This window comes from Giraffa tippelskirchi, chromosome 2 (assembly GCF_054371585.1).
Source record: "Giraffa tippelskirchi isolate mGirTip1 chromosome 2, T2T-mGirTip1v1.2.pri, whole genome shotgun sequence".
NCBI classification, from domain to species: Eukaryota; Metazoa; Chordata; class Mammalia; order Artiodactyla; family Giraffidae; genus Giraffa; species Giraffa tippelskirchi.
Window position 1 is genome coordinate 150,987,724 of NC_137276.1, and position 24,299 is coordinate 151,012,022.

Sequence of the window (24,299 nt, forward strand, 5' to 3'; positions counted from 1 at the left end):
AGACTTTTGATCCTATTTTGGCTTCCATTTTTGGCTCCCATTAAGAATCCTGACTTTGACTGGCCTGGCATGCTGTGATTCATGGGGTCACAAAGAGTTGGACACGACTGAGCGACTGAACTGAACTGAACTGAAGAATCCTGAAACTTGATTTTTCTTAAGTTTCCCCCTTGATGTTCTTTTACAACTTCAGTTCCTTATGCTCAATGTTTCATTAACTCCACTAGTAGATTTAAATTCCTCTTAAAGAGTAGGTGTTCTTATCACTCTTTACTAGAAGTATATATTTCATATACATCAAGAGTCAACTTAAATAATAGTCACCCTAGAATTAGTTATCCGTAATGGGTTTTGGACCACCTGAGCCCTCAGTGACACAATGGGCTGGTATTTCCTGAAGTGGAGAACATGTGTAACGTGTGGGCATGCTGCTGGAGATGAGCAGATGCAGGCAGTATACTGGCCTGATGCTGAATACCAGTAGTCCACACAGTGAGTGAGACAGTTATTCTCCTGTTTGTTCTCTTTCAATCCTTCTGATTACAGTGAGAATAAGAAGTCCTACTGCTAATCTTGAACACTGTTCCTATAATTTTCAATACCTCTAACAAATGAACTTAACAGTTTTCATTTGTTACTTTAACAGTTATGTTTGTATGGTTTATCACATTTGTTTTCTATTTATAGTAGTGATATAGTTTCTCTTGCAAGTAAACTACATTTAAAAGGTAAGTCCATACAAAGAAAATATTATTTAAGTAATAGTACAAGTAGAGTGTGGCCATATTAAAAAATGACAGAAGTTGCTGAATTTGGTAAATAATAAAAAATGAGCCAAAGTTGTAGATCAAAATATTTAAGCATCAGTAACAGTCTGTATATTTTCTGACCCTCAAAATACCAGGTTTTCTTTAAATTGGCAATCAAAACATTTTTCATTAATTCTGTAAGCATTTCTTAAGAGAATTTTAAAAAATAAAATCTCCATATTTTCATTCCTGGCCCTTTCTTCCACAAAACCATGAAACAATTGTTCCACAGACTACAGCGCTCATGGGTCAACCAAAAAAAAGAAGAAGGATCCTTTAGCCCCATAATTACCGAAGAAATAAGCCGAACCTTGAGAAAACAAGCTGGTGTTCAAGAAAATAATTTTCATTGCCAGCACCTAACTACTGGCTTCTTTCTTAAGAAGAGGGTGAGGCCCACAGGCTAATAAAAGGCCCTATAGAATCACATAGAAGTTCCACATGTGCTACTCCCTAAGTGGCCTATAAGGGGGTAAGGCCTGAAGAGGGCAGGGGAACAGGGCTAAGAGCAAGACAAAAAAAAAAAAAAAAAATCCTGCTTCTAGAGAAGCAGCTCATCTTACACACACACAAAAAAACCTAATTAACATGACAGGTTCCTGTTTGCAGAGGAGCTTGTTATCAGTGAAAAACAACAACAACAACAACAACAACAATAATCGTAATAATAATAATAAGATGAGCCCCAGCAGTCGGGGTTTCTGCAATTACAGTGTGAATTGCATGAGAGGATTATATGAAGTGCTCTTGGCTTAGAGGGGAAAGTAAGAAGCTTCAGCTTGCGAGGCGCAAGCAGCTGCTTGGGGCTGTGCACCTGCCGGTTCCAAGCCTGTTTTCACCTCGAGAGGAAAACAGGCCCCTTCTCTTTTCTTTTCACAGGCCCCAATCCAAAAACCTCCTCTAAGAAAGGGGTTGAAATGGGGAGAAAAAATGGAGAGAAAAGAAAGGCGGAAGAAAATAAAACTAAAAAAGTTCGTCCACAGCGGCAAGAGAGGCTCCCCCATTTAGTGAGAAAATCGCGGAACTGGAGAGCAGAGAGAAAGGTAGGGGTGGGAGCGAGGAGGGCGACAAGTGGGAGGGAATGACTTCATTTTAATGCAGCAACAGACAGCGCGCGATCCAATATTGGCAAAGTTTCAAGGAAAATGAGGAGGGGGTGCGCGAGGGGGCGGGAGGAGAAGAAAGGACTCTTTTACTGTTTCAGGCGGCTAAGTCTTCCCGAAGAGCATAAGCTCAGCTCGACACTCTGGGAATAGCAATGAGGCACACACAACAATCAAAACACACTATAAATCTGTTTGATGATTCAAACACATCATGCATCTGCACCCACAAAATAGGACTTCAATTAAATAACCTTGCAGATTTGAACAGGAAAGAAGGGAGAGCGTGAGGATTTTTAATTAGTAACTCCCAAGACCAGCATTTCTGTAAAAAGTAGGTGTTTGCACCACAATTTCTTCTAAACTGAGCTGTAAGCGTGTGTGCTGCTAGAGAGCACCGGACAGCTCCTGCCTAATATTGGCTCCAAGCTGTGTTTTCTTTCCTTAGCAAGAAGACTGGAGGAACTGGCTTCAAGGAGGCCTTTACCAAAGGAGTGAAAGGAGCCTACATGAGGCTTTTTCATACACATTTACACAGATACATGCATAGCCACAGAACCTTTTCCAGGACTTCAGGAAAACTCCATATGGTTTATTAAAACGAAACACACTAACAGAAAAAGTAATAGTTTTTCACTAATAGTAAAAAACACCAATAGAAAAAGAATAAAAACCCATGCCTCACGTCAGGTCATTGTACACACTGTTTCTGTTCCCCAGAATTTTTACTTACAGGATTTCTGTTTCTATGATAGGGATAAATTACTCCCCTACACAAGCATTATTTGGTTTTTGAGTATGTGATCCATCATATATGTTTTTATCCACACTATAGAATAACACAGTTAGCAGTGAATGATGTGCTTGAGTGCTCCAGAAAAGGCCTTTTTTTGTTCTTATTAGAGAGACCCAGATTCACTCATTTCAGACGAACTTCCAAATAAGTTTGGCCTGGACTCTGCTTGCTTTAAGAAAATCAAAAGGAAATAATTCATATTGAAAAGTGGGAAAGCATTTGTGAGGCTCTCTTTCTGGAATCTTAAAAACACTTTTCACTTTTCTTGAAAATTTATTCTACCTACTAACCTAAGCAGAGATTTGGAGGGATGGGAAGAAGTTTTTGAAAATTCCCAGACTATACTCCCCACCCCTATGAAAGGCTCCAAATATATCAGTTATCTGACAAAATATAAATAAAATATATTTGAAATACAAGTATTTTTCTCAGAATAAATCTCTGAGATTAATATGAAGACTAGTAAAAGAAATGTGCACATTAATAAAACATGAAAATTAACTAAATCATCTTTAGGGTCTGAAAATGTAAATGAATCACAGGAAGGGACACTAGAGTTCAAGAAGCAGGAAGCTAAAAATGTCTCACCACATTTATATTTTCAAAGAGTGATTTGACCAGTTGGGGGAGGTTGAACCATGGCAGCAGTTATACTGCTTAGAAAGTATCCGACTTTGGGTCAAAAACAGAGTTAGAAAGGAATGCAAGCCAAGGACATTGGGTATACCCATCGGTCCCAGTGAAAACAATGCCTCTTTTTAACTTTAGATAAAATATGAATAAAGGATGGACAATTTTGTTCATCATGAAAGTGTGAATTACCTGTGTGTAACCTGTAGAATCAGCAAAGCACAGAGACTCTACACACTACCCCCTATCAGTTTCCCCTCAGTAAATGGGTAAAGCTTTCCCTCCCACTTAGAGTGAGGTGAGATTTGGGGTGAGGTCTTCCCTAGTAGAAATAAGTAAGTAACTGGGAGGCAAGAATCTCAACCCCAACTCAGTGTGGCCTTGAGGACATAATTTGCTCTCTCTGACCTCAGTATTTTTGTCTATGACACAAGAAAGCTGAATCATTAGTTAGTCTCAAAGATGTCATCTGATTCCAAACTCCTTTGATTCATGGGTAGAACCAGACAAGACTGATAGTACATTTTGCGCCAAGTATTAGACAGTTTGTTAGGGTTAATGTTAGTTGCTCAGTCGTGTCTGACTCTTTACAACCCCACAGTGTAGCTTGGCAGGGTCCTCTGTCCATGGGATTCTCCACGCAGGAATACTGAAGCGGGTTGCTATTCCCTTCTCCAGAGGGTCTTCCTGACCCAAGGATCGAATCTAGGTCTTCTGCATTACAGGCAGATTCTTTACCATCTGAGCTCTAGGGAAGTCCTAAGTAGTAGACAAGGAGATTTCTGTTCCTCTTTCACTGCCAAGATTAAAATCCCCAAAGAAGTGAATCCCCAAAACTCACAACTTTAATGGAAGCTTTTCAGTTAGGCTGAGAAACCTCAAAGGAGTCTAAAAGAATAAAAGGAAATTGCTTGTTATGAAGTCCCTGTAAGTTCTGAACACTCACCCATCTTTAAAGCCCCAGTATCTTCAAGGTGGATCATGTTAGTCTGAGGTCAGAATCACGGTGGAAAATGGGTGAGAGCCTAGTTTTTGGACTGTTCGTAACCCCCTCCTCCAGACTCAAACTCACACCCAACAGTGCGACACTGCTCTTGGTGGAAGTGTATCCTATCAGGTGCTAGGAGGCAAAACAATTAGAAAGCTACGGTGTTGCCTTACCTCCCACCAAGCCAGATTCCATCCATCTCTCAAGCTTCTGTTTTCCTTCAAGAAGATTTTGCAGATCATTTCACATTAATCTTTCTCATTTACAAATTGGTACCATAAAGAGTATAGCATTCATCTGATATTAATTAAGCCTTGTGACATCTCATATTTTTATTTTAACTTTTAAAGCAGCATATCCTCAGAGATGATATTACTTCAGTGTTCCTCAGGTTGATTTTGTGGTCAGACTCTTGTACATGCTGGATAAAACAAAGCAAATTTTATGCCAAAATGTCTCAGGGCAATTAATTAATTAACCAATGTGCACTGTGACACTCCAAGTGACAGCTGTCTATACAATATCACTTGGTCTTCCTAACCTTACTTTAAAAAAAGCCTTTATCAGAAACTTCCTACACTTTTGGTAGGAATGTAAGTTGGTGCAACCACTATGGGAAACAGTATGGAGGTTTCTTAAAAAATTAAAAATAGAACTGCCATATAATCCAGCAATTTCATTCCTAGGCATGTATTTGGAAAAGACGAAAATTCTAATTCAAAAAGATTCATGAGCCACAATGCTTATGTTAGCACACTTACAATAGCCAAGATATGGAAGCAACCTAAGTGACCATCAACAAGTGAATGTATAAAGCAGATGTGGTATTATATATTTATATATATATATACACACACACAATAGAATATTAGCCATAAAAAAGAATGAAATATTGCTATTTGTAGCAACATGGGTGGACCTACAGATTATCATACTAAGTGAAGTAAGAGAAAGATAAATATTATGTGGCATCATTTATATGTGAAGTCCAAACGAATAATATAAATGAACTTATTTGCAAAACAGAAACAGACTTCCAGACAAAGAAAACAAATTTATGGTTACCAAAAGGGAAGTTGGGGGGTGAAAAATTAGGAGTACGGGATTAACAGAAACTAAAGATACTAAAATAATCAACATGGATTTACTGTATAGCACAAGGAACTAGAGTCAATATCTTGTAGTAACCTATAATGAAGAAGAATCTGAAAAAGCGTTTATACATATAAATATATATATAGATATATAACAGCTCAGTTCAGTTCAGTTGCTCAGTCATGTCTGACTCTTTGCGACCCCATGAACCACAGCATGCCAGGCCTCCCTGTCCATCACCAACTCCCGGAGTCCACCCAAACCCATGTCCTTTGAGTCGGTGATGCCATCCAACCATTTCATCCTCTGTCATCCCCTTTTCCTCCTGCCCTCAATCTTTCCCAGCATCAGGGTCTTTTCCAATGAGTCAGCTCTTCGTATCAGGTAGCCAAAGTATTGGAGTTTCAGCTTCAACATCAGTCCTTCCAATGAACATCCAGGACCGATCTCCTTTAGGATGGACTGGTTGGATCTCCTTGCAGTCCAAGGGACTCTCAAGAGTCTTCTCCAACACCACAGTTCAAAAGCATCAATTCTTCGGCACTCAGCTTTCTTTATAGTCCAATTCTCATATTCATACATGACCACTGGAAAAACTGTAGCCTTGACTAGATGGACCTTTGTTGACAAAGTAATGTCTCTGCTTTTTAATAAGCTGTCTAGGTTGGTCATAACTTTCCTTGCAAGGAGTAAGCGTCTTTTAATTTCATGGCTGCAATCACCATCTGAAGTGATTTTGGAGCCCAGAAAAAGAAAGTCAGCCACTGCCTCCCCATCTATTTGCCATGAAGTGATAGAACCGGATGCCATGATCTTAGTTTTCTGAATGTTGAGCTTTAAGCCAACTTTTTCACTCTCCTCTTTCACTTTCATCAAAAGGCTCTTTAGTTCTTCTTCACTTTCTGCTATAAGGGTGGTGTCATCTGCATATCTGAGGTTATTGATATTTCTCCTGGCTATCTTGATTCCAGCTTGTGCTTCCTCCAGCCCAGCATTTCTCATGATGTACTCTGCATATAAGTTAAATAAGCAGGGTGACAATATACAGCATTGATGTACTCCTTTACCTATTTGGAACCAGTCTGTTGTTCCATGTCCAGTTCTAACTTTTGCTTCCTGACCTGCATACAGATTTCTCAGGAGGCAGGTCAGGTGGTCTGGTATGCCCATCTCTTAAAGAATTTTACACAGTTTATTGTGATCCACACAAAGGCTTTTGCATAGTCAATAAAGCAGAAATAGATGTTTTTCTGGTACTCTCTTGCTTTTTCAATGATCCATCGGATGTTGGCAATTTGATCTCTGGTTCCTCTGCCTTTTCTAAAACCAGCTTGAACATCTGGAAGTTCACGGTTCATGTATTGCTGAAGCCTGGCTTGGAGAATTTTAAGCATTACTTCACTAGCGTGTAAGATTAGTGCAATTGTGCGGTAGTTTGAGCATTCTTTGGCATTGCCTTTCTTTGGGATTGGAATATATATATATAAAACGGAATCACTTTTCTGTATACCTGAAACTAACACAGTATTGTACATCAACTATACTTGAAATTTTTAAAGACTTTATCAGAAATATTTTCCAGTCTCTATAACAAGGTTTTGTGTAAGAAGTTCACTTATTCATTTGATCATTAATGCCACAAATATTTACTGAGAAGTCAAATGGGCCTTAGGAAAAACTGCTGCCAATAAAGTTAGTGGAGGTGATGGAATTCCAGCAGAGTTATTTAAAATCCTAAAAGATGCTATTAAAGTGCTGGGCTCAGTATGCCAGCAAATTTGGAAAACCTAGCAGTGGCCACAGGACTGGAAAAGGTCAATCTTCATCCCAGTTCTCAAGAATGGAAGTATGAAAGAATGTTCAAGCTACTGGACAATCTCAGTCTTTTTCCATGTTAGTAAGTGTGCTCATAGTCTAAAGGTTATGCTCAAAATCATTCAAGCTAGGCTTCAGCAGTATTTGAGTCAAGAATTTCCAGATATACAGGCTGGGTTTAGAAAAGGCATAGGAAACAGAGATCAAATTGCCAACATTCTCTGGATCATAGAGAAAGCAAGGGAATTCCAGAAAAACAGCCACTTCTGCTTCATTGACTACACTAAAGCCTTTGACTGGGTGAATCATAACAAACTGTGGAAAACTCGAAGAGATGGAAATACCAGACCCCTTTACCTGTCTCCTGAGAAACCTGCATGCAGGTCAAGAAGCAACAGTTAGAACCTTATATGGAACAACTGACAGGTTCAAAATTGAGAAAGGAGTACCACAAAGCTGTATATTGTCACTCTGTTCATTTAATTTATATGCAGAGCATGCGTGCATGCTAACTCACTTCAGTCGTGTCCAACTCTTTGAGACCCTATGGACTGTAGCCCGCCAGGCTCCTCTGTCAGTGGGGTTCTCCAGGCAAGAATACTGGAGTGGATTGCCATGCCTTCCTCTGGGGGATCTTCCCGACCCAGGGATTGAATCACTGTCTCCTGAGTCTCCTGCATTGCAGGTGGATTCTTTACCCACTGAGCCACCTGGGAAGCCCTATATGCAGAGCACATGTTGCAAAATGCCAGGCTGAATGAGTTACAAGCTGGAATCAAGATTCTTGGGAGAAATATCAATAACCTCAGATATGCAGATGATACCACTCTAATGGCAGAAAGTGAAAAAGAACAAAGAGTCTCTTGATGAGGGTGAAAGAGGACAGTGAAAAATCTGGCTTAAAACTCAATATTAAAAAAACTAAGATTATGCCATCTAGCCTCATCACGTCATGGCAAACAGAAGGGGAAAAGGTAAAAGTAGTGACAGATTTCCACTTTTTGGGCTCTAAAATCACTGCAGATGTTGACTGCAACCATGGAATTAGAAGTGGATCGCTTCTTAGAAGGAAAGCTTTGACAAACCTAGAAGGCATATTAAAATGCAAAGACATCACTTTGCTGACAAAGGTCCAATAGTCAAGGCTATAGTCTTTCCACTAGTCATGTACAGATGTGAGAGCTGGAATGTAAAGAAGGGGAACACCAAAGAATTAATGTTTTCAAACTGTGATGCTGGAAAAGACTCTTGAGAATCCCTTGGACAGCAGGGAGATCAATCCAGTCAGTCCTAAAACCCTGAATATTCATTAGAAGGACTGATGCTGATGCTGAAGCTCCAATACTTTGGCTACCTGATGTGAAGAATTGACTCACTGGAAAAGACCCTGATGCTGGGAAAGATTGAGGGCAGGAGGAGAAGGGGACAACAGAGGCTGAGATGGTTGGATGGCATCACCGACTCAATGGACATGGGTTTGGGCAAACTCCAAGAGATGGTGAGGGGCAGGGAGGCCTGGCATGCTGCAGTCCATGGGGTCACAAAGAATCGGACACAACTTGGTGACTAAACAACAACCCACCTGGTTGTAGAAGAGTGGTTAGGAAGTTAGAACTCTTTCTCCATGGGGTGACATCAGAAGTGAGGATGGGAGGGTGCTACCAAATTACTGACATATGTATAATGATTCAAAATTTATAGTTTTTCTCATTTATTATATATATATAAAACATATATATTTTTTCATATACATTTTATGCCCCCTTGAGAACTGCCACATAGTAGATATCTTGTATTTATCTGCTTTAATTTGCATCTTCTGAGAAAATACATTTCCTTTAGAGTTTTCCTGTACATTTTTCCTGTAAAATACTTCTAAACTCAGATGATAGTGAAAGGCAAATTAAGTTTGGGCCTCTTCTATAAGTCTTTTTTACAAATAAACTTTAGGGTAAAATGTTGAAGCTGAAACTCCAATTCTTGGCCATGTGATGCGAAGAGCTGATTCATTTGAAAAGACCCTGATGCTGGGAAAGATTGAGGGCAGGAGGAGAAGGGGACGACAGAGGATGAGATGGTTAGATGGCATCACGGACTCGATGGACATGGGTTTGGGTGGACTCCGGGAGTTGGTGATGGACAGGGAGGCCTGGCGTGCTGCAGTTCATGGGGTCACAAGGAGTCGGACACAGCTGAGCGACTGAACTGAACTGAAGAAATTCTCGAAGTGAGAACAGGTAATCTTTTTCAAATTGGTGAGATTTAAACATTGAAAGCCCTGTGATCAGTACAAATCACATGAAGGGAACTTTTTGTTTGTGGCTGGTAAAGATTTGGGTTTCCCAGTTGGCTCAGCTAGTAAAGAATCCTCCTGCCAATACAGGAGACCAAAGAGACATGGGTTCACCCCTGGATTGGGAAGATCCCCTGGAGGAGAAAATGGCAACCCACTCCAGTATTCTTGCTTAGAAAATTCCATAGACAGAGGAGCTTGGCAGGCTGCAGTCCAGGGGGTCGCAAAGAGTCAGACACAACTGAGCACACACATATACACACATATAAAGATTTGAGTTGGGATTCCTTGGTAGAATAACTGTGGAGAGACCTTGGGCCCTGGAAGGAAGCCAGCTTGACAAAGACAAGTAGTTTTGCCTGATGAAGGCCCTTAAAGAGGCTGCCACATGGTTGAAGGCTCACCTTGTTGGCTAGTGGGTGTTGCTAATCTTTCAACCTACATAATAAGATAATTTACCACTTACTTTGAACATAGGCCATCCAAATCCATTTGTTAAAAACCTGTGGTTTATTGGGATTCTAACATATTTGCACCATTATCAGTTCCCACCCATACGTAAATATGATGGGTCACCTACATGGGACACACCTCTGATTGATCATTTAAAACAGAAATAAAATAGCCTACATTTTCCCTTTCTAGTATAATTTATGAGGAAGAATATAAAGTAGGTCTTTCCTGTCCCTACCAGCATAGGAAAGAAGGATCCTTCCTTCACTCCCACTCTTTCCTATCTAGCTGTGTAGAGAAATTTTCTTTGGATTTTAAAAATCAAGCATAGGAAACCTGGTGGCAGGAGGTGGTAGGAGGATGGGATGGTGGAAAAGAGGGCCGTGTGTGGGAAACAAAGCTGCTATGCATGTGACAGACTCTGGCAGTCATTCTCTAATGAAAACAGCAGTAAACTGTAGTCAAACAGCCCGAGTCCTGGCCCAGCTCTACCTCTTACTAACTGTGTGATATTTTCCCTGTCTTCAAATGGAATAATAATGTCCTTCCAGTGCCATCCCAAGGGTGCTTAAGAGGCTCAAGTAAATTGATATAGGGGAAAGCACTGTGAAAAGCCTAAAACACCAAGAGCAGTATCCACAGCCTCTCTTCACTGTGTATGCTATTCGGTCAAGAGCGTGGGCCCAGAGCCAGAATTAGAATCCTGCATCTGCCTCAGAGCAACTGTATAACCCTGGGCAAGATCCACTCTCTGAGCCTCACGTTCTTCATCTATAAAGTGGAGAGTACTAACCCTCAAAGCATTGTGAGGATTTAATGAGATCATAAATGTCGCACCCGGACAGTGTCTGGAATAGAAGTGTCTTCAGCAAACACAGGCTCATATCATTAGTGAGGAGCTACTGCCTTGTGGATCACCTTACTGCTACAGTGTGGGAGAATGAGACTCATCAAGTGTTGCTTGGCACCCCCGTTAGATATAAAATTCATGTCACTTCCTCATTAGAGCCTTTCCTCACTCCCCCGATCAAGTTCATTAGTCTCTCTCCCACACCACCTATTTCAAATGTTCTCTTATGCCTTCTAGGCACCATTTTGTAATTTATTTTCTTACATGTGTCCTCTATTAGTGGAGGAGGAAATGGCAACCCACTCCAGTATTCTTGACTGGGAAATCTCATGGACAGAGGAACCTGGCGGGCTACAGTCAACAGGGTCACAGAGTTGGACATGACAGAGTGACTGAGCACACATGTACATCCTCTGTTAGATTATAAGAAACTCGATGGCAGGACTCTGCCTTATTCATTTCAGCATCCCCTGTGTCTAAGATAGTGCCTACCTCATACACAGTAGGCACTTAATAAATGCTTATAGTATCAGAAATGAATATATAAAGTTCTGCTGCAAGTCAACTTTCAAGTGATGGAAACATAAACACAGAGCTGACATGATACAGGGTAAGGAGAGCAATATACAGGGGGGCCTAGGATAGCCTTAACTCTTGCATTCTCCCGCATCCACTCTATTGTATTAACTTACCAGATCTGGTACTTTTACTACCCAGTTCAAGCAAATATTCATAACTCAATTGTTTTACTTAGCTTGTGAGGTTAATAAAAATGAAATGAGAGAGTTTGGGAAGTAAATTTTTAAAATTCAGGTAACTCCACCTTTCTCCAATTTTTGCATCTTTAATATAATGTCACAAAATCCTGAACTCCAAGACCAATAAGAACAAACATAAACTGTCTCAGAATCAGGAGATTAAAGCAGGGACTAGGACTAGCTGAAGTTGATGGCTTCCCACCAACAAACAGTATGATTTCCAGACAGAACTGCAAGACCCTCAAAGATTTTGACTCATAAATCTTTCCCTCCTTCCAAACTAGCTTGAAATTCTTGCCATTGTAAGTTTTTGCACACAGTGGTAGGTGTCAGGGTGGGCTGGATATCTTCAGAACCCTTGCAAAAATGCCTATCGTCTTTCACTCACCTTTTCCCATTAGCATATTAGCATCATGCATGGGGATATGTCTTGTAAGTCATAAAAAATTATCATTATAATTTTTTATAATGGGACCAGCTTTTTGGTCCCACAGAAAATAACTTGGCCTCAGGGAAAGAGAAATTGGAAAGGACTGGTAGATTTTATTCATGGGCATCCAACTGCTGTGATATTAGAACCATGTGCAGCCTAAAGAAGGTAAACCAGGGAGAGGTGACTTAATTAAAGCCTGGGCACTGGGCAGCTGAGGAGGAATAGTAATAATGGAAATCAAGGTCAGCATTCAATCCTGCTGTCCTGGACTCTATTTTTTGTTGTTGTTTTTAAGTAAGGCTTAGTGACTATTGAGAATGTCCTAGTACAGGTCTTGGTATACAGTGATGTGAATGCAGATAAAGTACCTCTCCTTATGATGCACACAATCTAATGTGAGAGACAAACATTAAACAAGCGAGCATCAGTTCAGTTCAGTTCAGTCACTCAGTCGTGTCCAATTCTTTGCAACCCCATGAACTGCAGCACACCAGGCCTCCCTGTCCATCACCAACTCCTGGAGTTTACCCAAACCCACGTCCATCGAGTCAGTGATGCCATCCAACCATCTCATCCTCTGTCGTCCCCTTCTCCTCCTGCCCCCAATCCTTCCCAGCATCAGGGTCTTTTCCAATGAGTCAACTCTTTGCATGAGGTGGCCAAAATATTAGTTTCAGCTTCAACATCAGTCCTTCCAATGAACACCCAGGACTGATCTCCTTTAGGATGGACTGATTGGATCTCCTTGCAGTCCAAGGGACTCTCAAGAGTCTTCTCCAACACCACAGTTCAAAAGCATCAATTCTGCGGCGCTCAGCTTTCTTCACTGTCCAACTCTCACATTCGTACATGACCACGGGAAAAACCATAGCCTTGACTAGACGGACTTTTGTTGGCAAAGTAATGACTCTGCTTTTAAATATGCTATCTAAGTTGGCCATAACCTTCCTTCCAAGTAGTAAGCATCTTTTCATTTCATGGCTGCAATCACCATCTGCAGTGATTTTGGAGCCCAAAAAAATAAAGTCTGACACTGTTTCCACTGTGTCCCCATCTGTTTGCCATGAAGTGATGGGACCAGATGCCATGATCTTAGTTTTCTGAAGGTTGAGCTTTAAGCAAGCATACTGACACTCATTTTAAAACATGCTAAGAGTTAAAAGGGAAAAGAACAGTAGATTGTGAGAGAATGATATGGACTACCTTTTAGATTGAATGCAAAAATAAATTTACACTGAAACTAATGAAGTTTAAGCTTGAAACCTCTTATTTACATGGGCTCCCCCCAAAGCTTTGGAAATAGAGGGAAGCCTACAGTGTGTTCATATAGCTATATGTTTTTGTAAATTTTGCAAATGTGAGATACTTTAATTGCAATTAGTTAAGACTTCTGTCTCTTTCCATTCTGATTTCCTCTGTCATATTTCCCCTTACGTTGTATGAAAATGGGCATTTGGGGAATCTAGTTAGGGGAAAATTGAGATGGGAATACATCTCAATTGGATTTGATGAGACATATTACAAAGTGTAATTAAGTTAGTGTGAGCATCCCAATATAAGAAAAGTTTCCAGCAACAGTCCTCCCAGGCTTTTAACCAATTCATACAACAGGATGACACAAGGATGCAGGGCTGAGGGTGTCCCTTGATATGACATTTTCCTCCACAACCTGGCATCAGAACTAGATAGGTGGTGACAGAGAAGCCAGATATGAAATGCAGGGGACAAGATAGACCTTTTTCCCTGTGTGAAAATATTACTACTAAACATTTGCATAGGCTTTGCTGGTGGCTCAGCAGTAAAGAATCTGATTGCAATGAGGAGACCACCTGCAATGTAGGGGATGTGGGTTCAGTCCCTGGGTTGGGAAGATTCCCTGGAGGAGGAAATGGCAACCTGCTCCAGTATTCTGGCCTGGGAAATTCCATTGACAGGGAGCTTGGCATGCCACAGTCCATGGACTCATAAAAAATTTGGGCATGATTTAGCAACTAAACCACCACCACCACCAAACATCTGCATAGTATGACTAATAAAAATGTTATGAAGCCGAAATAAACTTTTCTAGGCTGTCAATAATAAAAGGCAAATTTTGATTACTATAGAGGAAAACAATCTTTCTATTCTCACCATGTAATATATTACAATATCATTGTCATATGAAGGGACAATCAAAAGACATGTAGTCATGTCAATTAAATCTCAGTTAAAAAAGAAAGATACATAAGCAAAGAATACAGGGAAAAACAATCAATGCATTATTTATGGTACTACTTAACATTTTTTAATTTATCATATTTTGTGATGTCTTTTCTTATCAAGTTAAGCATTCAGTTTTGAGTATAAATTTATATTCATTATTTTTTTCCTTAAGGAAAATCTCCAAAGTACATAAGTTTCAGGCCCTACAAAATCTGCTCCTGGCCACAGCTTTTTAGTGGAGATGACATTTCAGCTAAAACCCAAGGAAAGCAAATAAAATAATCCACAAGAAAAGAAAATCCAGGGCCAGGGAAAGAGTAATGTAGAAAGCCCTGAAGGTAGGATGAGCTTAGAGTGTTCATATGTCACACCACAAATCTTATTTATTTCCAACAATACTTGTTTTATTATGAAAATAATATGAGTTCATTACACTAAATTTGAAAAGCTCAGAGAAACACAAAGAAGAAAATAAGCATAATATGCATGACAACTTTTTACTGGAAAAAAAAAATCACTCCAGTTATATCACAGAACTCTGAAGCAGATAGGATGTCTCTAGAACGATCTGGAACCTGACAGAGTTTTAGAGCATTATGCAAATATAAAAAATCTAGTCATTCTCATCATCATCATCATCATCATCATTATCAATGACCAGTCAGGGAAAGAAATTAAAAATATCCTCTTTTAAATTTTTTGCCAAGGTTCTCTGGCTATGGAAATAAACATAGCAACTTTGTGGCAGTAGGGCTGCCCTGGTGACTCAGCAGTAAAGAATCTGCTTGCCAATGCAGGAGATGTGAGTTTGATCCCTGGGTAAAGGAGATCCCCTGGAGAAGAAAATGACAACCCACTCCAGTATTCTTCCCTGGGAAATCCCATGGACAGAGGAGCTTGGGGCTACAGTCCATGGGGTCACAAGAGTTGGGCATGACTTAGCAACTAAACAAAAACTCTGTAGCAGTAAAGGCTGAGATGAAAAGGGGTCCTTTGGGATTTCTAATTAAGTGAATACTCATTGTTCTGCTGTCCAGCACCCTCCCTTATTCTAGAAACAGCCCCTCTACTTTTAGGGAACTAACCCTACCACTGCTTCAATCATATGACTCTGATAGAAAGTGATGGTCACTGTTTCTCCTCCCAACTCCTAACCTCAATTAATGAATTTGGGAATGAGCACAAATTTGGGCCAATCTGAATTTGAACCCATGATCTAGCTGGAGTTGGGTTGGCCGTCTCTGTGACAATAAAGTGGGTCTGGAGCAACAGAAGGCTATGTTTCAAGCGAAGCAGAAGTTGGTCTAAGAAAAAGCTAAGGATCTGAGAGAGGAGCAGAGAAGGAGGATGAAAAATGTTTCTGGTGACTGTACCCAAAGAGTTTCTATTTCAAGCCATGTCTGAGACCAAGCTGCCCTCACCTGCTGATTGGGTAGGCAAAACGGTAAATCTCCATTTTGCTCAAGTTAGTTTAAGTTGTGTGCCTGCCATTTGGAACCAAATTATCCCCAGTATGCTAAATGTGAATGTCCTGTGGATCTTTAACATTATAAGGCACGAGGCTGGATTTAGGGATACTAATAAGTAGAAAGGAACAAGAATTAACATATACTGTGTGCCCAGTGCATTTCAGGGAATATGTGCAAATTACTTAATTTCATCCTTAGAGAAACTCTAGGAAGTAGGTATTATTTTTATGAAATCGAGTTTTAGTGTGGTTGGCAACCTGTCCACATTCTCACAAGAAGAAACAGAGGCAAAGTTTGAATTTAGACCTGATGCATATCCCAGATATTCCTCAGCTACATGTTGCCCATTATGGGATCTTACAATACAATTTGGAAGAGAGATATTTATGCAGATAACATAACAAGATAAGAGCTGATACGAATAAGGAGTGGCAAAAGAGAGAAGAAGGATTGAGTATGGATTGACCCACTGCCCACAGGACCACCCAGTTCTAGGTACCAAATTGGAATCTTGAAGCCTGGTTACTCATTTAAATCCTGTCCTTGCCATGAACCTAAAAAAGGCATTGTCACTAGATAAGTGCTCCTCACTTAAATATGTTCAGATCTGTAAGCTAGAAGTAGCAAATAAAATCTTCAAAGGCTTAGCAATTTACTGGAGTAATGTTTAACCAAGTCTATACTAAAATGTGGAAGGATCAGCAAAATACAGCCATCCAAAGACAGGGCAGGGAAAATGGGTCTAAACCACAGCAGAACTTCCTTAAGTTCTTTATATGGGAAAACTGTTGACTGATAGTGAAGGCTGTTTAACAATGAAATGGGTTTCCAGGGCAAGCTCAGGAATCTCCTCATCCACAGGCCTTTAAAATAGTAAAATTTTCTTGGTCTGAATTACTTTACGTGTGGTCTTCCTGGAAGCGGAGTGGGGTTAGGGAGTTACAGAGGAAGGGATGACCTTCTAATTCCCTTCCCAAAGCCTGGGATTCTCCCTACCTGTCATCACCTGGAGGAAGGGGCTTTGCCATTTGATAACCTACCTCCTCTATCCTAGTTCTTGTCTACCTTAGTAATACATTCATTCACAACTGCTGTAGAAATGATTGAAACATTTAGACATAATGGAGGAAGTTTAATAGGGTCCAGTGGGAAACCCAGGTGTTTAGATCAGCTTAAAAATAATAACCACCTCCCCTGCCGGGGTCTTTCTATTCACAATCAGCTCTGCTTTTATTCTTAACCATAAAGCCTACCTCAGACAGGAAATTATTCACGTGATTGGTCTTTACAAGTGCTGTTGGGTTTAAACTGAGGGCTGTAGAGGTCATTAGTGGGCAGCCATGTGATTAACCTTTGCTAGCCCATTGCTTTCACACTTTGTTAACAGCTTCCATTATTGCCCCTCTGAGTCTTGAGGAAGCTGTTTATTGACAGTATTAAAAATACATAGCTACAAATTCTTAAGAGCCGCGTGTTAAAGAAAAAAAAAAAAAAAAGCCCTCCTGACATCTTATAGCTAGCCTACTGGGGAAATGGGAAACCTCTAATTTGCCATAAAGGTTCATCGAGAACTACATTAAGTAACACTACACTTAGCTCAATGGTAGTCGCTGATGTTGCTCCTTTCTTTCATTTTTATATATGTGACGGTGACACCAGAGAATTTTAAAATTTGAGACGAGAGGTATAAAATCTCTGGCTGTATTTGGGGCTTGATCTCTGTTATTTCTGAGGATATTAGGTTACGCATGTTTGGGGAGGAGAGAAGGCAAGGTGTTGATAAGAAAAATGTCTCTCCCAAGCAAAGTCAAGCCCTCATCCATGTAAAATGACCAAGAGTTTCAGAAAGGATTTTTGTGTGTGATTCAGTACTTATTCTGACGAGAATAAATAATGGTTGTTTCAGTTTTCACCCCTCTCCTCACCCCCACTCTGGGCTATAAAATGTCTTGGGAGGCATTTCCTAGAATTGTTTGTGCAAGAAAGACCATATTGATGTCTCCCAACCAATAATATGCCTAAACCCTACTTAAAGGATGGCATTCTTCAAATGATCCTCAGTCTATAACCCCTCCCACTGCCCCTATGACCTTCCTGCAAGAATTGAATGGCCTTTCTATGACCGCCCCCCACCTCAGCATAAGATTTCTTCCCAAGCACTTTCCTTTTACTTTCTGAATTCCAGTGAAGAATTTAACTCCTTTATTCAGAAGTATCTAAAGCTTTCCCCCACCTAAGTCAAAATTCACATTCAAGCCAGAAAAGGCCCAGAAGACGATTCTTCTAGAGATTTATCTCTTGGTTATATATATGCATATATAGTACATTATATATACGTGTGTGTGTGTGTGTGTGTGTGTGTACATACTAAGTTGGTTCAGTCATGTCCAATTCTGTGCTCTCTATGGACTGTAGCCTGCCAGGCTCCTCTGTCCATGGGATTCTCCAGGCAAGAATACTGGAGTGGGTTGCCATGCCCTCCTCCAGGAGAATCTTCCCAACCCAGAGATCAAACCTGATCTCTTAATTCTCCTGCATTGGCAGGCAGGTTCTTTACCACTAGTGCAACCTGGAAGCCTATATATATATATATATGTGTGTGTGTGTGTATGTGTGTGTGTGTGTGTGTGTTTATATACACATACAATAAATAATACACATGACATATATTTGCATATATATAAAATAAATGAGTAGGAAAGGAAATCATTAGAATTCGTATAAAATTTCTGTGCTCAAGAGATTAAGGGAAAGGGACAATGTACAAAAGAGAGATGATTCTCCTTCAGTTGCCTTGACTTTTTGTTTCTATTTTGATTCTATTGCTCTAACATTCATATGCTGTTTAAAATGTTCAACTATAGACCCAAACTCTTTTTTCTGAGAATAACCACAGGGCAAGTATTATTTCTCTCAAAGAAAAATATGAGTTAATTAACAGTCCAATTAAAAGCAGACAAGCATAGTAAGTAGGACTGCTGCCTTCTTGCAGAACTGTTACATGCTATAATGATCTCTGATGTTTGTGTGAATTGTTCTAAAGTCAGACTTTAGTTCCTGCATATACACTCTGGTCAAAAATTCAAACAAATGATGGAAGGGTAGAGGGGAAATTGTTGCTAGGATAAGACTTTATTTTTTATGTCAAATTGTATCTGGAAGCTCATTTTAAAAGTGGAATTATAACCCGCCCACCCCCCAAAAGCAGAGATTTGAGATGAAAATGCCAAAATAACTTTAATTATAGGTTTGTTGGGGGGTGTGACATTTAAAATATCAGTCAGTGGAAAACTTCACATTGTTAATGTGTCACTCAAAAAATTTGAAATTTGTGTTATACCATTACTATTTATTTGTACATTCTTGGTCTCTTATATATCTCTTGCTAGATAAGAGCCCAAATCACTATAACAGTGGTCCAACATTTTCAAATTTCTTTTACAATCAGAGTTAAATATAAATTATTGTAGGCTTCTTAATGTAAAACCTTGGTTCCCCTTTTGCAGATTTTCAAAACTGGGCTGATAATCATATATAATTTTTAACATAGAAAAATAACAAAATTCAATTTGACCTCTAATCTTTCTATTTTTTTCCACAAAATTCAAAATAATATTGTGGCACTAGGGGAAAAACATACAGTAGCCCCTAACATCAAGCTAGTATTTCTTAACCTAGACTTACTGTAGACAATAATTGATTTTCTCTGCTCCTTTTCCCAAGCTGCATGAGAAAGGAAACCATGGAAACTGGGACACCATAAAGCAATGCTTTCTAACCTCAGCCGAGCTCTCACTGATCCTCAGGAATGGTTTTACACATCCCTTGTTGACTAATTATTATAGGAAACCACGGTGACTGTTTGAAACATCCATCCTCAAGCGCCCACCCCTTGACTTCCTTCAACTTAATCTCACTCACAGGGGATGACCTTCACATTTGCTTCACTGAGGAAATTCAGGCAGCATGAGCCCCTTACCCTGGTCCTTGACTAAACTAGACCTGGGCCTTGACCTGCCTGACTGGCTTAGCTGGACCTAATCTGTGCCATTCTCTTAAGTTCTCTCTCCCTATGCTCCCCACCCTCACGAGGCAACCCCAACTTGACTGTTCATCTTTCTATAAGGTGTATACATTGTTACCTGGTCCCAGCTAACCTTGATCTGGGGTATAATACAACTTTTAATAGCATCTTCTATCTCTTCTGCCAATGGCCCCATCCCTATGTCTGAGAATATGCCCAGCTCTCCCTTATTCTTACATATTTCCTTTAAGACTTTTCTATCACCATTTCCACTTCTCCAAGACTTTCTTCTTGTCCCTCTTCCTTACTTTTCTGTCTTATAATCTCTGTCTTCACTGTCTTTGGTAATCTCATCAAATCAAGAGCTTCTACTCTGATCTCTAAGTAATGAATTCTTCAATTCCTATACTCATATTTTTAATTTTCAGAACCATTGACCAAATCCTCAAACTAAAATCCACCTTCCCCATCAAATTGGCCCTTCTTCTCTACTTCATTTCAACAGATATGTCATAAATATCCCAGAGCCATAAGTATTTGTTCTCTCTCTCCGTGGCAAATGAATTGTCACGACACTTACAATGAAATTTTAAGTACTGCATCTTTTCCATGGTCAAAAATTTTCTGTGTAATCTCTGTGACATTGTACCCCTATATTCTCCCTGATTTATTATGATTTAGCCATTCTGGCTTGCTTTCTGCTTCTCAGGCCCACCAAGTTTGTTCTCTCCTTGGAGTTTTTGTGCATTATCTGGTCTACTCTTGGCACTTTTCTACTCCCCATATCATTCCAGGGTGGCTCCTGGTCATCAGACCAAAATGTCACTTCTTCAAAGAGACGGTCCCAGAAACTCTGTCATATCACACTGTTTCTATTATTTCCATAACAACTTTCATGCTGATTAACCAGATAGGGTTAAAAAATGAGTAACTAAACTACAGTAGTGACAACAGACAAAGGAAAATATAGGCTTGAGAAATGATTAAGAAGCAAAACTAAGAGAATTTGATGACATTTATAGAAGTAGCAAGGGTGAAAGTATAATGAATTATTCCCAAATTTCTGTCACAGAGGACCAGATATATGATGGAGTTATTAAGCAGAATCTAAAGTACAAGATAAACGACTGATTTTGGAAGAGAGACAGTTCAGTTTAAGATGTGCTTCAATTGTGGTTGTTTACAGTACAAATTGGAAGATTTCAATTGGAAATATGGGTCCAGAACTCATGGGAAGGCACTGAAAATTATATGAACAGAAGACAGGAGGTATGAAGGTTAAAAGAAGAGGGACCCAGAGAAGACCATTGGAGAGTACCAACGTGAAAGGGAAGAGACTCACGAAATCAAAGGACAGCAAGGTGAGAAGGGAATTGTGGAAGCCAAGCAGGTGTTTCAAGAATAAAGGGGAAATCAACAATGTAAGACCATAGATATGTTGCCTAATATAACAAGTTTACCATGCTGTTGGATTTGGCAGGTATCTCATTAATGAATTTAGTCAGAGCCATTTCAGAGGCAAGGTAGATGCAAATGTCAGGCCAATGTTAAATTGAGGAGGAGTGTAGTAGCCAACGTAACAGGAAGAAAGATACTTCAAATAAGTCTCAAGCTATTGAAGGAGAAAAGATAAAATACAATACTTACAGGGGAATACAAATGGTGATTTTCTTTCTTTTTGGTGATTAGAAAGTGTTAGTTGTGGTGGTATTGAGGGGGAAAATGGCATCTTGAGAGACAAAGAGATTTTCAGTCCCCCTGATTGACACTGGCTTATTATTTCTAGTCTTATCTTACCCATAATGCCTCCAAATTGGAGCTTCAAGGTGAGAGGAAGACACTGGAAGGGGAGGAGGTAGATAAGAAACCTAGGATCCCTGCCTCATCATTATGCCTTCAGCCAGCTCTGAATACCTGAACTGCAACTGATGGATAATTCAGCACTTCTCTATATGTGGTGCCATATTTTTTACCCCACCCAGACTGAATGTTGCTTGGGATCCAGAGGGTGTTTAAGGAATAGTGCATGTACCTTGGAAGAGAAAATACTCCATGTGTCTTTAACTTAAAATGATGAACTTTCATCCTTCCCCAAAACTCTCTGCATTCTTAACAAACATATATCTATGCATCAAAATGCATTGAAGATTCTTAGTACACTGTAAATAAATTTCAGACTTTCAGCTATAAAATTATTTAATGCCCATTAATATCATTCCTGATTAGAGAATAAAAAATAGAGGAATGCTATTTACAATAATTTACAAGTATTAACAAATAATTCAGCATTCATCTTACTCTCTTGACACCCATGCTTGTCAGAAAAGCAGTGTAATCTTTTTTTATAATCCTCTTTCATCTTGAGACTTCTTGATCTGAGCCTGTTTAATTAGCTCTTAGTAGCTACTGGCTTGGCACTTGAAGCAGGTCACCTGGTTGTGTGACTCTGAGCAAGTCATTGTACTTCTCAGAATGTAAATATCTTACCCCATCTACTTTCAGCTCAGTTACTTCATGAAATCAAATTTTACATTACGCCATTATCATTCACCCTATTGCAGGTGAGATAAGCTGCAAACCTATTGGGAAAATCTTCTGAGATAGCTAGCAGAAAGTTGGAACTTACAGCTATGGTGGAGCTTATAAGGTCATTCATAAGGGAAAGATCATTTAATGTTACTGTAAACTGCTATTGTAATTCATTCTTCCATAAAGATTACCTCTGTTGTACTAGCAATGCTGTTCAGCAAGACCTTGGGTTATCAGCCAAATAAATGCCACTTCAGTAAATTATTGCTGCCTGGGGCCAGCTTTAACTTGCATCGTCAAAATTTTTCCTGTCTAAAATTCTACTGTAGGTTTTGCATTCATAAACCCTGCTCCCCCTGGCTTTACTGCTTGCCCTCTTATAACTTTCCCCCTCTTTGTTGTTGGTAGAGAGAGCCCCATTGTGTATAGTAACACCAGAGAGCTTCACCAGTGATGTAAAAGAGTCACATTCAAATAGTGTTTTAGGTAGAACAAAATACAAAAGCCCACTGAACATTTCCTTACTGTGTGAAAATTATTGCCTGCATCTTTGCACCACAGTTCTGGGAATTCAATGCAAAAGAGATGTGTTCAAAAGTAGATGACTTGCTCCCATGTATGATCATGAGACAATAGAGGAGCACTAAACTTTGTGACAATTTTTCAAGTTTGTGGTATTATGCAAAATTTCACCAACTTTCCATCACTTGAACTGAATTCAAAATGGATTCAGAAAATGTTGTACTTGTCTAAATGAAAATAAATATTGTTTCAACAGTCATTTTTCCCCTTTAAATTGATGGTTAAGAGTATAACAAAAGGAGAAAACAACGAACAATGTATATACATCCTCGTCTGAAAAAGCCCAAAAAATGCCACCCACACACACAGACTACCACACACAGTCCCTTTATGAAGAAAAGTCAGATGCCATATAGGGTAACTGTTGAGTATTGATGACATTTTTTCTACCCCATACAAATTACTCCTGCTAAAGTGCATCCAGCTTGTTTTTTTGCCAGTGTTTCCCTCCATTATGTTGTCAAGTGTACATTAAGGACACATTCTAGGAGCATTCTTCATAAGAACATTTCTCTCAGTGCTACTTAAACATGGCCTCTCATGTACATCCTCTGCGTTGCTGGCCTTTGATAATCAGTAAAGTATTTTTGCCTGAAGAAAATGAGTAGAATAAAGCTCTTCCAGGAAAAATCAACGAATATAAGTAGGTAATGGAGGTTGAGGGTACAAAGTTCAGAAACCTAATACAAATTCTCCTTAAGGACATAACACTCCCTTGTAACATGAGAATGACTGGCAAGGCCCTGAAATATTCCTCTTGAATCTTAAGTGATTCTAGAGCAACTTTCACCAAGTTGTTGGAACTGATGCCTTTAAAAGCATTATCCTGGTCCCTCATAAAGAGAAACCTGATTAACCCCACAAGGCAGACTATACTGATTTGAGGTGGGGATTCTTGTATTTACATCAAGTAAGAATGTACCCCAATGTTTGAGAACTGGTAACCCAGCAGAGAAGTAAAATAACACTATGAAGTTCTAAATTCTCCATGTTGCCTTCGTTGTTTAACTCATTCTCCCCCTCTGATTCCATGCTAAGCATTTATTCATTAATTTAACAAATATTTGTTGAATACCTCACATTTGCCAGACATTTTTGTTCAGTAATGAACAAAATATACAAATTTCTGCTTATGTTTTTCATCTCTCTCTCAGGCTTATGTATCAAACTAAAGTAGAGCTGTCTTCTTTCCCCCAAATCTTGCTGATCTGCACTTTCACTTAGGATGGGAGGTTACCTGTCAGAAAGAAAACCATCTCATTTATTAGAGTAAACAAAGGTCATCGACAATCATTCAGTCATTCACTCACCAATTACTGATGCGCAACCCCTAGATGCCAGGATGTAGGCTTCAGACTGGCAACAGCAAGATGAAAATCACATAGTCCTTGGCTTGACAGGGATTATGTATTTTTGCAATGTCTTTCATGTGAACAAACAAATAGTAGTTTTTAAATTGAATTTGAATTT

The 24,299-nt window shown here is 39.5% G+C and overlaps 2 long non-coding RNA genes across 3 annotated transcripts in view; one reads left to right on the plus strand and one right to left on the minus strand.

The window, feature by feature from the left end:
* Nucleotides 1–23,028, plus strand: LOC145538677 (uncharacterized). 2 transcript variants are annotated; one of them, XR_014077173.1, is made up of 3 exons: nt 1–492; nt 1,689–1,852; nt 20,905–23,028. It is a non-coding gene; the product is annotated as an uncharacterized LOC145538677 (long non-coding RNA). The 2 variants fall into 2 exon arrangements; XR_014077174.1 differs by having other exon boundaries at nt 1–250.
* Nucleotides 21,897–24,299, minus strand: part of LOC145538678 (uncharacterized) — a 16,941-nt gene continuing 14,538 nt past the window's right edge. Inside the window, exon 5 of the long non-coding RNA XR_014077175.1 lies at nt 21,897–24,066. This is a non-coding gene — a long non-coding RNA (uncharacterized LOC145538678). The remainder of the gene's footprint in view (nt 24,067–24,299) is intronic.